This window comes from Aulonocara sp. 'chitande type north' Nkhata Bay, linkage group LG22 (assembly GCF_057382095.1).
Source record: "Aulonocara sp. 'chitande type north' Nkhata Bay isolate Kocher_YH1m ecotype deep benthic linkage group LG22, A_spYH_male_GT1.1, whole genome shotgun sequence".
NCBI lineage: Eukaryota > Metazoa > Chordata > Actinopteri > Cichliformes > Cichlidae > Aulonocara > Aulonocara sp. 'chitande type north' Nkhata Bay.
In genome coordinates this window covers 18,085,417-18,098,228 of record NC_141364.1, presented here as the reverse complement: position 1 = coordinate 18,098,228, position 12,812 = coordinate 18,085,417, and the positions used below count along the sequence as shown (strand labels likewise).

Sequence of the window (12,812 nt, the reverse complement as noted above, 5' to 3'; positions counted from 1 at the left end):
GATGGTTGCTAGGCAACATGATGACATCATAACGTCTGATATACAGGGTGGGCCATTTATATGGATACACCGTAATAACATGGGAATGGTTGGTGATATTAAAGTCCTGTTTGTGGCACATTAGCATATGTGAGGGGGCAAACTCCTCCAGATGGGTGGTGACCATGGTGGCCATTTAGAAGTCGGCCATCTTGGATACAACTTTTGTTTTTCCAATAGGAAGAGGGTCATGTGACACATCAAACTTATTGGTAATGTCACAAGAAAAACAATGGTGTGCTTGGTTTCAACGTAACTTTATTCTTTCATGAGTTATTTACAAGTTTCTGACCACTTATAAAATGTGTTCAATGTGCTGCCCATTGTGTTGGATTGTCAATGCAACCCTCTTCTCCCACTCTTCACACACTGATAGCAACACCGCAGGAGAAATGCCAGCACAGGCATCCAGTATCCGTAGTTTCAGGTGCTGCACATCTCGTATCTTCACACCATAGACAATTGCCTTCAGATGACCCCAAAGATAAAAGTCTAAGGGGGTCAGATCGGGAGACCTTGGGGGCCATTCAACTGGCCCACGACGACCAATCCACTTTCCAGGAAACTGTTCATCTAGGAATGCTCGGACCTGGCACCCATAATGTGGTGGTGCACCATCTTGCTGGAAAAACTCAGGGAACGTGCCAGCTTCAGTGCATAAAGAGGGAAACACATCATCATGTAGCAATTTCAAATATCCAGTGGCCTTGAAGTTTCCATTGATGAAGAATGGACCCACTATCGTTGTACCCCATATACCACACCAAACCATCACTTTTGTTTTGTTGGGTTAGTGTCAGACCAATAGCGGTGGTTTTGTTTGTTAACTTCACCATTCACATAAAAGTTTGCCTCATCACTGAACAAAATCTTCTGCGTGAACTGAGGGTCCTGTTCCAATTTTTGTTTTGCCCATTCTGCAAATTCTGTGCACCGATCTGGGTCATCCTGGAGTTTGTAAGGGTGCCATTTGTGAGTAGCTAATATCCGCCGAAGGGATGTTCGACTAATGCTACTCTCCAGTGACATGCGGCGAGTGCTACGCTGTGGGCTCTTGCTGAATGAAGCTAGGACAGCCACTGATGTTTCTTCATTAGTGACAGTTTTCTTGCGTCCACATTTTGGCAAATCCAACACTGAACCAGTTTCACGAAACTTAGCAAGCAGTTTGCTGACTGTAGCATGGGAGATGGGTGGACTCGTAGGGTGTCTTGCATTGAAATCTGCTGCAATGACCCAGTTACTGCGTTCACCAGATATCAACACAATTTCGATCCGCTCCTCACGTGTTAACCTCTTTGACATGTCAATGGCTGTGAACAAAGAGAAACTTGTAAATAACCCATGAAATAATAAAGTTACGTTGAAACCAAGCACACCATTGTTTTTCTTGTGACATTACCAATAAATTTGATGTGTCACATGGTCCTCTTCCTATTGGAAAAACAAAAGTTGTATCCAAGATGGCTTCTAAATGGTCACCACCCATCTGGAGGAGTTTGCCCCCTCACATATACTAATGTGCCACAAACAGGACTTTAGTATCACCAACCATTCCCATGTTATTACGGTGTATCCATATAAATGGCCCACCCTGTAGATAAGAGCCTCTAGGAGCCTAAGATGTACCTATGTGCCAAGCTTGGCTGCTCAACTCATTACGGTCTAGGAAGAGTTGGCAGTCAAAGAAACAAACTCACAGACAGAGATTTCCTGTTTCATAGTAAAATGGTACCAACCCAAACAGCCAGAGAGATCTCCTATTCCTTATTGCTCATATTCAGACTTATTAAATTCATTACTTTGCACGCGTGATTAAGTCATGGACAACAACTTTAACAAAGCTATTAAGATGCACAGGCTCTACTCCCATTATTGGTAAAAGACCAAAGTCAGAACAAGACAAACTGTTGATTAATGAACTCAGAGTTCAGATATCCATTAAGCTCTTTTTTTTCGTTTCTTAAAGCCTTTGAACGAATCTACTACCTGGACTTGCTGAATAATTTTCAGCTGACAGACATTTCTGGTGTATTTGTTATTATTCTGAAGATGTGCGGATTCAAAAGTATCAAACTACCATGAACAAGATGTTGCTTTGAAATAGAGAAAATATTCAGTCAAAAGATTAGACCACATGTATTAAGCACTGTTAAGGGAGATGGACTGCTGTTGCGGTACTTCCACCTTAAAAGCCGTATTGAGCAAAGCAATTCAAGTGCAACAACTCTTACAATCACTTACAATAAGCGTGATTAGGAGGTTAATGAGGTAAAACTCTTACACCGTAGATTTCTTATATTTTCTGTGTGTGGATATTAAAAAGACATTATTAAGTACTTTATTTTATAATGACTAATAAATAAGGTCTGACAGTATTGGTTCTGCTCATGAAGCTGTAGAAATCATGTTACTTTTGTTTTTTTACCCTTCACAATCTAGAACAGAGATTTATCTCAGCTTGTGTGTGAGGAGAAAGGAGCAGGTGTCTCTGTTTAAGAGACCCCAGGTAGTTGAAGGATTAAATAGACAGCTGATTCAGATTACAGGCACAGTCTGAAGTAATTAGAGCATCATGTGAAGGGTGATTTAGATATCAGTTATATGATTAGCTTTTTTGAATTGTAACAAGTCTATTTTATCGCAATAATTCTAATTTACAGATATGAGAAATGAGCAAATAAAGCATTGTTAGTTAGTTGGTTTGTTTTTTGTTTTTTAATAAGAGAAGCTTATAAGCTGATAAATTGTGTTGATAAGATGAGAAGGTCTGTTTTGTTTTCCCTGAAAGTTGGTGCAGCGTTAGATGAAAACCCTCGCTGTCTGTCCTGCTTTGCCCTCACTTCTTATCATCCTCCTCCCTTTCTGCTGACATTTTTCAGCTTTTCATACTCCCTGCTGTGCCTCGCTGGCTATGCCAGTGTTGTCATCCCATTGAGTTTCTATCTGCCTCTTCTCTGCCACCATCTGTTTCTCTCCTCTGCCTCTCTGTTGTCTCCCTCTTCCTCCCTGCTTGCTTTACCTCTCTGTCCCCTCTTTTCTCTCCATCTGTCTTTATTTTTCATCACCTCTGGATTGTCTGTACTCTACTTTTTCTTTGGTCTCTCAACATATTTTTTGGCTCTCTGGTGCTGGGTTTTCTTTCTCTGTGTGTAATGCTTCTTCCCTGCATCCCCCTTTTCTCCCTTGTATTTTTTATACCATGTGATCAATTCCTTTGCCAGTTAGTGTTTGCTAATCCATGGCCTCAGTGCTCATCTATTTTTTCCTCTTTCTCCTCCTTACATAAACCCATTACAAGTCTCTGTAATACACAGAACCCCTCTTGCTTTCTTTGTGCAGACACTTTAACGCATGTGTAAATGTTTAAGCCTGATTCTGTTGCGCACTATCAGTTTTAACCAGATATTTATTTTCTCTCTTCCTCTCTCCGTCCCACAGAGTGATCATGCATAACTTAAAAAGTGTGAATGGAATGACATATTTTACTATCACAAAACCAGCCAAATGCTGTAATCCCATCTCGGTTTCTTATGAGCTGCAATGAAACACTTTCCCACAGCTAAGACAGCTGCATACAAACTTCCCTCCCACACCTCCCCACCTCTTTTCTTGTTGTCAGACATATAAGAACTAGGTCAGTAGGATGTTTGGCATCCCACATATACCCCATAAACATTCATAGACACACACATACTGCCGCTGACTAACAGCAGGGAACATGTGTCTTGTATCCCCATAACATAGCCGTCACTCCAGCACAACCTGCCTAATTAGTCCCACAGAGTGTGTACACACTGTCGACAATCAGCTAGTCTGTCTCTTATGTTGGTGCGTGGGCGTCTGCTCGAGTCAGCTTGTTGCACATTTGATGTCTTTAAAGATACTCTGGAGTTTCTTCCCCGAGTATGACATGCACTGTGTATAATGATGACCTGCAGTTTTTAAAACAGCGAAGCACTTGAAGCTTCTCATAGATATGGAAGTGCTAGATGTCCCCCACCTTTTCTCTAACAAATATCACAAATCATTTTTAACTTATGTTCATGCACAGCAACAATCGCAGCATAAAATCCACCTATTCACACATAATTCATCAACATCCACATAATCATGACAGAAGTGGGGGGTTTTGTCTTATTGTAGGACTTTTATTTACTTGTTTGTAGCAAAATAATCAGAACCACGGTTTTTCTTCTTGAATCAAAGAAGAGCAGTGATTATTTTTATTGACGGAACAATGCAGTCTGTCCTCAGCTGTGTGTCCAGATCCATTCTTGCTATTGCTGACACAGCGTATATGAATATATGTGAATTTATATAAACATATGCGCTTTCCCCCTATATTTCCCTATAAATTTTGAGTAACTTTGTTTGTTGTTTTCATTCACCAGGGAGTGCTGTGTCCCTGAGTCAACACACTGCATTCTGGGATAGTCTGGAACCCTCTCCATGGGCTGTACCACCTGCTGACACACCTGGGGGCTCTGGAGGGGTTGTGTTGAATGAGGTAAAATTGTCTTTGCATTGATACCATGGTGAAAATTATTTTTTAAAAAGCATCTTCTGTTCTTTGCTATGTAATCTAGTTTCGTCTGTGCACGGCGACCCGCTGCGTATCGTGTTTTTAAGTTGCTAGAACTCAGGTTGTGCTTGACAACCTAGGACACAGTAGTTGGCTCATTACTGCTGAATCACAACTGACAAACTGCTATCACATTGTTATTTCAACCTAAAAGCTGTTAGTCTGCCATGGTTAATTTGATGTTATTAGTTCTGGCATCAAGGACTTTTCCAGATCAGTGTTTTCTCTTTGACTAAGAGTCCAGTTTTGCAATAAACCTGACATTCCAACTGCTGCACAGATGCGTGTTTAGCAAGGTTCAAATCAGCGACTTCTACATGTAAAAAACAACACACCAAAAACCACCTTTCATATGTGAGGTAAATGTACGGCTTGAGAAGGAATTGTTTGGTTTACAGCTTTGTTTGCATTGCATATGTATTTCTAATGTTTTTCTTTCAGTATCTGCTATCTAATATTTCTCTACAAATAGAGCTGCTGTTCTTCACATTTCTTGAAAAGCACAGACTACAACTGCTTTGATTTTCTCTGAATTACTCACTGCGAAAGTGCTGTCTTTTTGTGGTAATATCGATCCCCAAAGGGGAAATTCTGTTTCGCTTCCTACCTTTACCGCAGGGAAGTAAGATGGCAGGGTCAGCTACAGAATAGCACCTTTGGAGCTGCTGCCGATTATCTCACTCACAGACATTTCAGTGAGGTCAAGGATTTGAACTCGGGTCTTCTGTTTGATGGATAGCCTCTCACTATAAGCTGTTTTCCCAGTGAGTCACAAGGAGAGAAACAAGTTTTAAAGTAGAATATTTTAACTCCTTTTAAGCCCAGCTTTGGTAATCACATCTAGTAGAGATGCTTAAACACTGGTTTGAAGACAAAAAAAGTGAGCTGTACTGTCAGTAAGGCTGGTTCTTATACAGTATGTCATTGCTTTTTCTTTTTCTTTTTTTGGAGTAGAAAACATGTTCCTGCCTGTTGTTGTGATGCAGTGGCAGTAAGGGAATGCACTGTGGTCCACATCTCTATCCACCAGTTTACTGCTGCCTCAAAAAAATAAGAAAGAAAAAAAAATCACATATACTGTAAGTACACATCCACAGAGAGAACAACAAACCCATTTACCCCACAGGGAGCAGCCAGCACGGCAGTTTCACTGCCTCTCTATGCTTTTGTATGTCTCTGTCTTCCTGCCTCCCTAACCCCCCCCCCCCCTCCTTCCTTGAGTTAATTGAAACTCAAATAAATGAAGATTTATTAGCGTCATATTGATCAAAACATATTGTGTCCTAAAAAACGTCTCACTGCACTGCTTGTTGAAGAGTACAAATATGAATTTAGAAAATGTCCCTCTTCTTCTTCTTTTTCTGTAACGGTGTTGAAGTGCACACGGCTGTTATTTCCTCCTTCACACTATCACCCTTCTTGTCAAATCCAAACAGTAAAAATGTGTGAGTGCTCGTGAGTGTGGGTGAGAGAGAGTAAAGCAGAGAGACAGAGAGAGAGAGTGTCGGTGCTATTCTTGGCTGGTTGGGGAAGTCTTGGCTCCCTGGCGTATGGGAAAAGGGCTCTTGGCAAGTCTCGAATCGAGGCATTCCATTATGTTGTCCTCTTGAAACACACACAGACATGCAAACTTGTTTTTGCCACTTAAAAGGACGTCGCATTCACCAAAACTTACTCAAAGGAGATTTTAACCATAATCACTATGTGCTAAATCCAAATCGTTACATTCACGAAACATTAAGAATTTACCCTAAAATGTGATGGTTTACATTTCAGTTGTAGAAACACGCCAGTAGCTTTCTAGTACTAGTACTTTATGCCCCGAGGCTCAAAGCTAGTTTCACTGTCACTCAGTTGCGCACACACGCAGACAGCATTCAGCACAATATCCTTCGAATCAATTGCCTAAGGAGTGGGAGGCTGTCTGCATGGCTTCTATCAGCTAATAGATCTCTCAACATCCCTTTCTCTCTACCTCTGTTACTCGCTCTCTTTGTCCGTCTCACTGCAGCGCAAGTACAAGGTGACATCACTGTCTCGTTCACCGTCTCTCTTATCTTCTTTCTGCTTCGCCATCATTTACTTGTACTTTAATCCCGCTCCCCCACTCCTGGTCCCGGTGTCCATCTCTCCTGCCCTCTTTTTTTTTTTTCTTTTTTCTTTTTTTTTTTACCCTCTTCTCTCTGTCCTTCCCTCTGTTTCTCTACCACTGCAAAGGCTTACATAACTGCAGTCAAACCCTCTGGTGTTCCAGGCAGAGATTGGGTTTGGTGTTGAAATGGGGTCATGGTCAGAGGGTGTTGTGTCTCAGGAGGACACGTACGACCATCCTGAAGGCAATTTGTGAGTGTTTGAGTGTGCGTGTGAGACTGGGGTTAGGGGGAGTCCCAATAAAGATAGTAAAACAAGGGTGTGTGTCTTTCTAAAACACGAGACAGCTGCATGCATACGGAAGCATATTGCACAGAAATAAGCTTGTTTTGCTAACTGCACACAATTTGCTGGTCTTTCAGTTTGTGTGTGTTTGTGTGTGTGAATAAAAACAAACCGAGAATAATGATGTTAAAAGAAAGTGACAGATTAGTTGGGAAAGTGAAGCGAGCAGTGACAAGCCTGTGTGGTCAGTCTGTCTGTTTCCTTTTTGTCATTCTAGCTTCAAAGTCTGAAGCAGTGGGAATGTTGGAGTGAACCAAATCCAACTCACTGTTTGTGCATACTTGAAGCTTTTTTCTTTACCACAATCTCTAAATATAAATTGCTTTGTCAGGTCAGGCGAAGTTGGAAAAATGAGATTGAAGCACTAACATAAACTTCAGTTATGGTATTTCTAGTGTAAGCTAGAAAGTCAAAGTAATTCTTTGGCTCGTATTATCAGCCAAGACGTTGCATATATAGCTGGGGAACAAATTCAAGGCCAGAAAAACCACATAAAGTACGTTGGCATGGTGCTTAAGGTCACTACAGCCCGTCAGAACAATTTCAGTGTAGTGGTGTTTTGAAGATGCTGGTGGAAAGTGTTGCCTAAACACACAGTCGCATTTAAGAAATCTTGAAATGCCGTAGTTCCTTATCAACAAATAGGCAGAAATTGAAGCAGCCTTTAGAGTTTACACATGTAAAGACTTCCACTTCTTTGTTATGTGTGTCCAGTGATGAAATCAATCAGTCCTGTGAGGTCTTTTCTTTGGAAAATGTAGAAATACAGTTACCCACTAACTGCATGCTTTCTGTCTTAGTGAGAAAGTTTCCATCTTTATTTGTCTACGCACATATAACATTTAAAATGCAGCTTTATTTTCTGTTGCAGTATTTTCAGTTGATCACAGATTTGGAAAATAAAATATTATCTCTTTGTTACCAGCACAGAAAACCTTATTCCCTTCTGGGAGACCGAGAGGACAGAGCACAGCTATTTTCCATAGTGTGCAGGGTAACATGAATGGAGGGATGTATGGATTTGTATGCTACGTTAAACTCTATTCTTTTCATCACACAAATTTTAGCCTCACAAGCAGGGATGCTGCTGGGCAGCATGCAGACACCTGTGGAGCGTGGAGCCTTTGTGTTTGTGAGAGTCTGCCTGTGGAATTTGTTTGTTTGGATGATTGCTGAGTACTGTACTGGCTCTGGTGTGCGCTGCACGTGTGTCCTGTTGAGTCTCAGGAGTGTTGGATGTGTGTTTGTGTAGAGCAGAGGACTTTGATGAATGTGTGCTCAAGCAGTGGCGCTGCCGCTCTGACATTTTTGTCCGTGTGCCTTTGAAAAGGTGGAACGCATTATTCATAGACAAGGACACATGCTGAGCAGCCGCTCACCTCTCCTTCATCCACAAAAGGCCTGCTGCCATGCCCATTCATGCCAATTAGTGCCAGTCTGCCTGTCTGTGTCCATTACAGCGGGCAGTTCACCTTCAGCGAACACAGCAGTATGGTTCTCTGTCCTAGATGTCGACACATGCAGCGACCATCCTAAAATCTGAGTGAATTCTTCTTTTTTTTTCTGTCAAGGAGGGAAAAAAATAAAGTGTATGTGCACTGACAAACAACTCCAGCCACATTATGTATTAATATTTGTCTGCTCAGCCATTCTGTTTAGTGCTGTGATCTCTGCAGCACCTCAGACTCGCGCACATGCACCTGTCAGCATAGTTCTCAGCCTGACATCAGATTTTGAAAGCTCTTACTCATGTCAGCGGAGTCTGATTTTTTTTTTCTTTTTCTTTTCTTTTTCGCATTTCTCCCACTTATATGAACAAATCATCAGATAAACATGGGCATCGCAAATTGACTTTTTGTATGAAAAAATGGGATGGAAGGAAGGAAATCGGTTTAATAAGAAAAACTCTGTCAGTCACACTCTACATATGTTACATTGTAGGAGATAATAAAAGAATTATAGAGCATAACTTTCTTCCCATCCAATTGGAAAATCTTATTTAGGGTGAGCTACTAAAATTCTTTATAGGTGCTGTTCACCTGCAAGCTACTTCTCAACCCACCTCCACTTCAGCTCTACAAAGTACAAAGCTTACCTGATGTATCTGACTAAAACACGCCTGCCACTGATTTGCTGTTGCTCTCCCCACCTAATGATTTGAATGTGTGCGGACAGAAGGGAGGGAATGCCCCCTAAACAGTGCCATATTGGCAAATTACTGCATCAGCTTTAACTATAGTGGTTCTGACTGAAAATTTTAATATGGGAAATTTTTTATTCTTTTCATCTTGAGTTTGATACCAGTAGAAGTACTAGTACAGGCCTATGGTACTTAGTGCATGATGTGTTGTTAGGTGGTTTCTAGGCAAAATACTGTCATCATAATACCATGCTCATTTAAAGTTTTGTGATAATAAATTTTATGTTTTTGTTATGAAATTAAAATGATTCTATGCTTTATAAGGCGCTTTGGATGAATAAATGCTAAAAAGCCTTTTAGCCTTATGTGATATAGATAAGAACCTGGTTCTTATCTATATCACATAAGTCAGGAAGGTACATTTTAGCAATCTGCATGCCCATTGGGTACTCAACCTGGGTGCATGTTTTGGTTGTTCAACTCCTGATTGTGAAGCGGGAGTTCACGGGCAAACAAACTCATTATGTGTATTATAGTAAGATTTGTCAGATGAGTCAGCAAGACAAACATTTTTAAAATGCCTAAAACAAAAAGTAGTGAAGGAAAGTAATGAAGCAACCATGAGTAAACTTTAAAAACCTTTAAAAAACAAACAAAAAAAACCCCAAACACACAGATTCAGTAAACCATTTCTTCATTATGTGAATATGAAAACGTTTTTTGTTTTTTACAATTTTTGTTGCTTCATTAGCTTAGTGCAGGGGTGCCAAACATCTGACCCATGAGCTAAAATTGGCCTGCCCAAAGGTCCAATCTGGCCCACTAGATGGCTTAGATTTTTTTACTGTATTTTCATTAGTTTTACTACAAAACTACAAATACTACATATTTATATATATATATGTATGTATGTTTGTATGTATGTATGTATGTATGTATGTATGTATATATAGATATGTATAGATATGTTCATTCAATATTTTTATTCAGACATCTCAGGGATTAAATATATAAACCTCTAAGTAAAGTAAAGTAAGGGGTACAGTATTTCTTTTTTTACTCCTTTGGCCGACTTAAGATACAAATGGGCTGTATGCTTGCACTAACTCCATAGGACCACATGGGGTCAGCGTATGTAATTTACAGTGACCTTACTGGTTGTTGTTTTTTCTTCTTCTTTGTTTATTAACTACAGTCACTGGATAACTGGTTCTTCTTGTGAACCCTTTTACATTACACAATAAATTATGATTCAAGCTTGTGGAGAAATATTTCGATGTTCTTAAACACTAATTGAGTCATATTTAGAATTTAAAACAGGATTACTAATTGTATGTATTGCATTTCTTGAAGGGTTGGGGAAGGTGGTTGAATGGACAAAAGGGTTCTAGTTGTGTGGGCAGAGTGAATGAATAGATTGCATAATGGTGTTTGGATTACATTTATCTCTCTTTTTTACGCCTCTTTTCTGTCTTTTACTTTTATCTCCATTTTTCTCTCTTCGTTGGGGTCTTTTTTTTTTTTTTAACAGAAGATGAAAAAAACCCAACTCATGTTTTCTGTCTCCAGCTACCTCCCATCCCACATTTCTCTTTTACTCCCTTTTGTACTGCAACACACATACTCCGAACAGGATTATATATTGTCTTTGAAAAGATATCTGAGTGTTTATGTCTGCATTTGTTATTGAATAAGTGTGTTGGACTTTTGCCTGCATATTTGTGTGTCTGAATGTCAACGATGACTACTATTGTTTGCGTGAGTGTATGTGTGCCTGTGTGTGTGTGTACTCAGTAGGATTATGCAGCAATAGAGGAGCTTAGCAGTGATTTGCCCATCCATTCCAGTCCCTCCCTAATCCTGCAAACACACACATGCATACTTCTTTGTGTGTGTGACTAGCAGGGATCTAATAGTGTGTGTGGATTAGTAGGTTTGTGAATGGGATGTGGCTTGGGCCGAAGTAGCGCACTACACTGCCAGCAAGTTAACAGTCTGGCAGAGGGTTTGTGAGCGAGGGGAAAAATGAAAGATATTTGCAGACCGTGTAAATGCCCCAAAGTTCAGAGGGCACTATTAGCATAATTATGAAATGATTACAAAAGGTTCTGAATAATAGATTACTGACAGAACATTAGTTCATAAAGTCTGTCTGGCAGACACAGTTTGTGTGTATGAGTGTGTGACCATTAGATGGCTCTACACGTGCTCTCTCACCAGCTTGCGCACACATACACACACATAGTCACACATAGGCCCAGAGACAGATGGAAAGACATGGATAAACAAGGGAGCTGAGACTTTTGCCGACGGAGACGGGAGGGGATAGATGGGTAAAGAGAGCGTAGGATGGCGGGGGTTGCTGTTGTCATAACCACAGCGTGTGTGAAGTTTGCGTGGGCGACTGAGAGAGAGCGGCACAGAGATTCAGTGTGTGTGTGACAGGGAGAGAGAGCAGAGCAGTGTGTGATATGTATATGGGTGTGTGTGTATATATAGAAGCTTTTCATCAGTTTCCTTAGTGACTGGCTGTGACTGAGACTGTGCTCTGCAGAAAGGCAGAAGGCTGAGACAGAATAAGGCAGGTTTTGCAGTGAATTTTTCAGTGCACTTAACAATTCATTGATTCTTGATGAGAGGCGATCATTGACTGAGGTGTCATGTTATGAGTGAGTCTTGTTGAAAAGCTCAATGCGTGTGTTTTGATTCAACCTTCATTCTGGCCATTTCTAATCAAACTCACTAAGGAGTGTGGCTTGTCAGTCAGGTCTGCATTAAAGTGCTTCTTGTTGTTTAAAGTGGAAAGATTATGTCAAATTATTGTCAATCAAAGAAAAAATGTGTGTTTTTCTAAAGCTGGAGATGTGCGATGATTATGATGTCGTGTTATACACATACAGCACATTCACCATGAAGCAGTTATGTACATTTGTAGGGATTCAACAGGACACTTTTATGCTAAAGGACAATGAGAAATGGGTTTTGAGGAAGGCAAGTCGTGCCAAGATTGAGCAATAGTGATGTTTTGGAAGCGTATTGGTTTCCAATTTTCAGTCACACCCAACTGAATCAGTTGTCTTGGTTGGGCTTCAGGCTACATTTGAAACAACAGGTATCATTTATCTTTAGATTCAGCAGTTGGCGAAAAGTTTCACCAAGGCTTCAGGCGAGACGGTCCACCTGATCAAAGGAGGGAGGCGTGCAGGGCTAGACTTCGGATCGCCAAGCAAGAAACTAAAATTTCTAATTTCTTTCTGCTCATTCTCTACTCCCACTTTGTCTCGCTCTCTTTGTCTTATCCTGCTTTCACTTGTAAACAAACCCACACAAATAGGGCTGCTCGATTATGGCAAAAATGATAATCACGATTATTTTCACTGAAATTGAGCTCTCGATTATTTGACGATATTTATTTAACCCTTTAAGACCTACCATAGAACCAAATCCGCCAGAGCTTATATATATTTTTTTACATGTTGTAGTGGCATTTTTGGGAGCATTTCAAGTTGCTATACATCAATACAACTGTTATAGCCCATATTTTAATAATATGTATGCATTAAGTCCATAGTAAGTACATTAATTGCAAAAAAGTGCAATAAACTACAAAAA

General features: G+C 40.4%; 1 protein-coding gene across 2 annotated transcripts in view; it reads left to right on the top strand.

The window, feature by feature from the left end:
• Positions 1-12,812, top strand: part of atxn1a (ataxin 1a) — a 110,887-nt gene that overhangs the window by 76,870 nt on the left and 21,205 nt on the right. For both annotated transcript variants that reach the window (XM_086279755.1, XM_086279756.1), the window contains exon 3: positions 4,434-4,549. The gene's annotated coding sequence lies outside the window, so the exon portion shown is untranslated. The remainder of the gene's footprint in view (positions 1-4,433; positions 4,550-12,812) is intronic.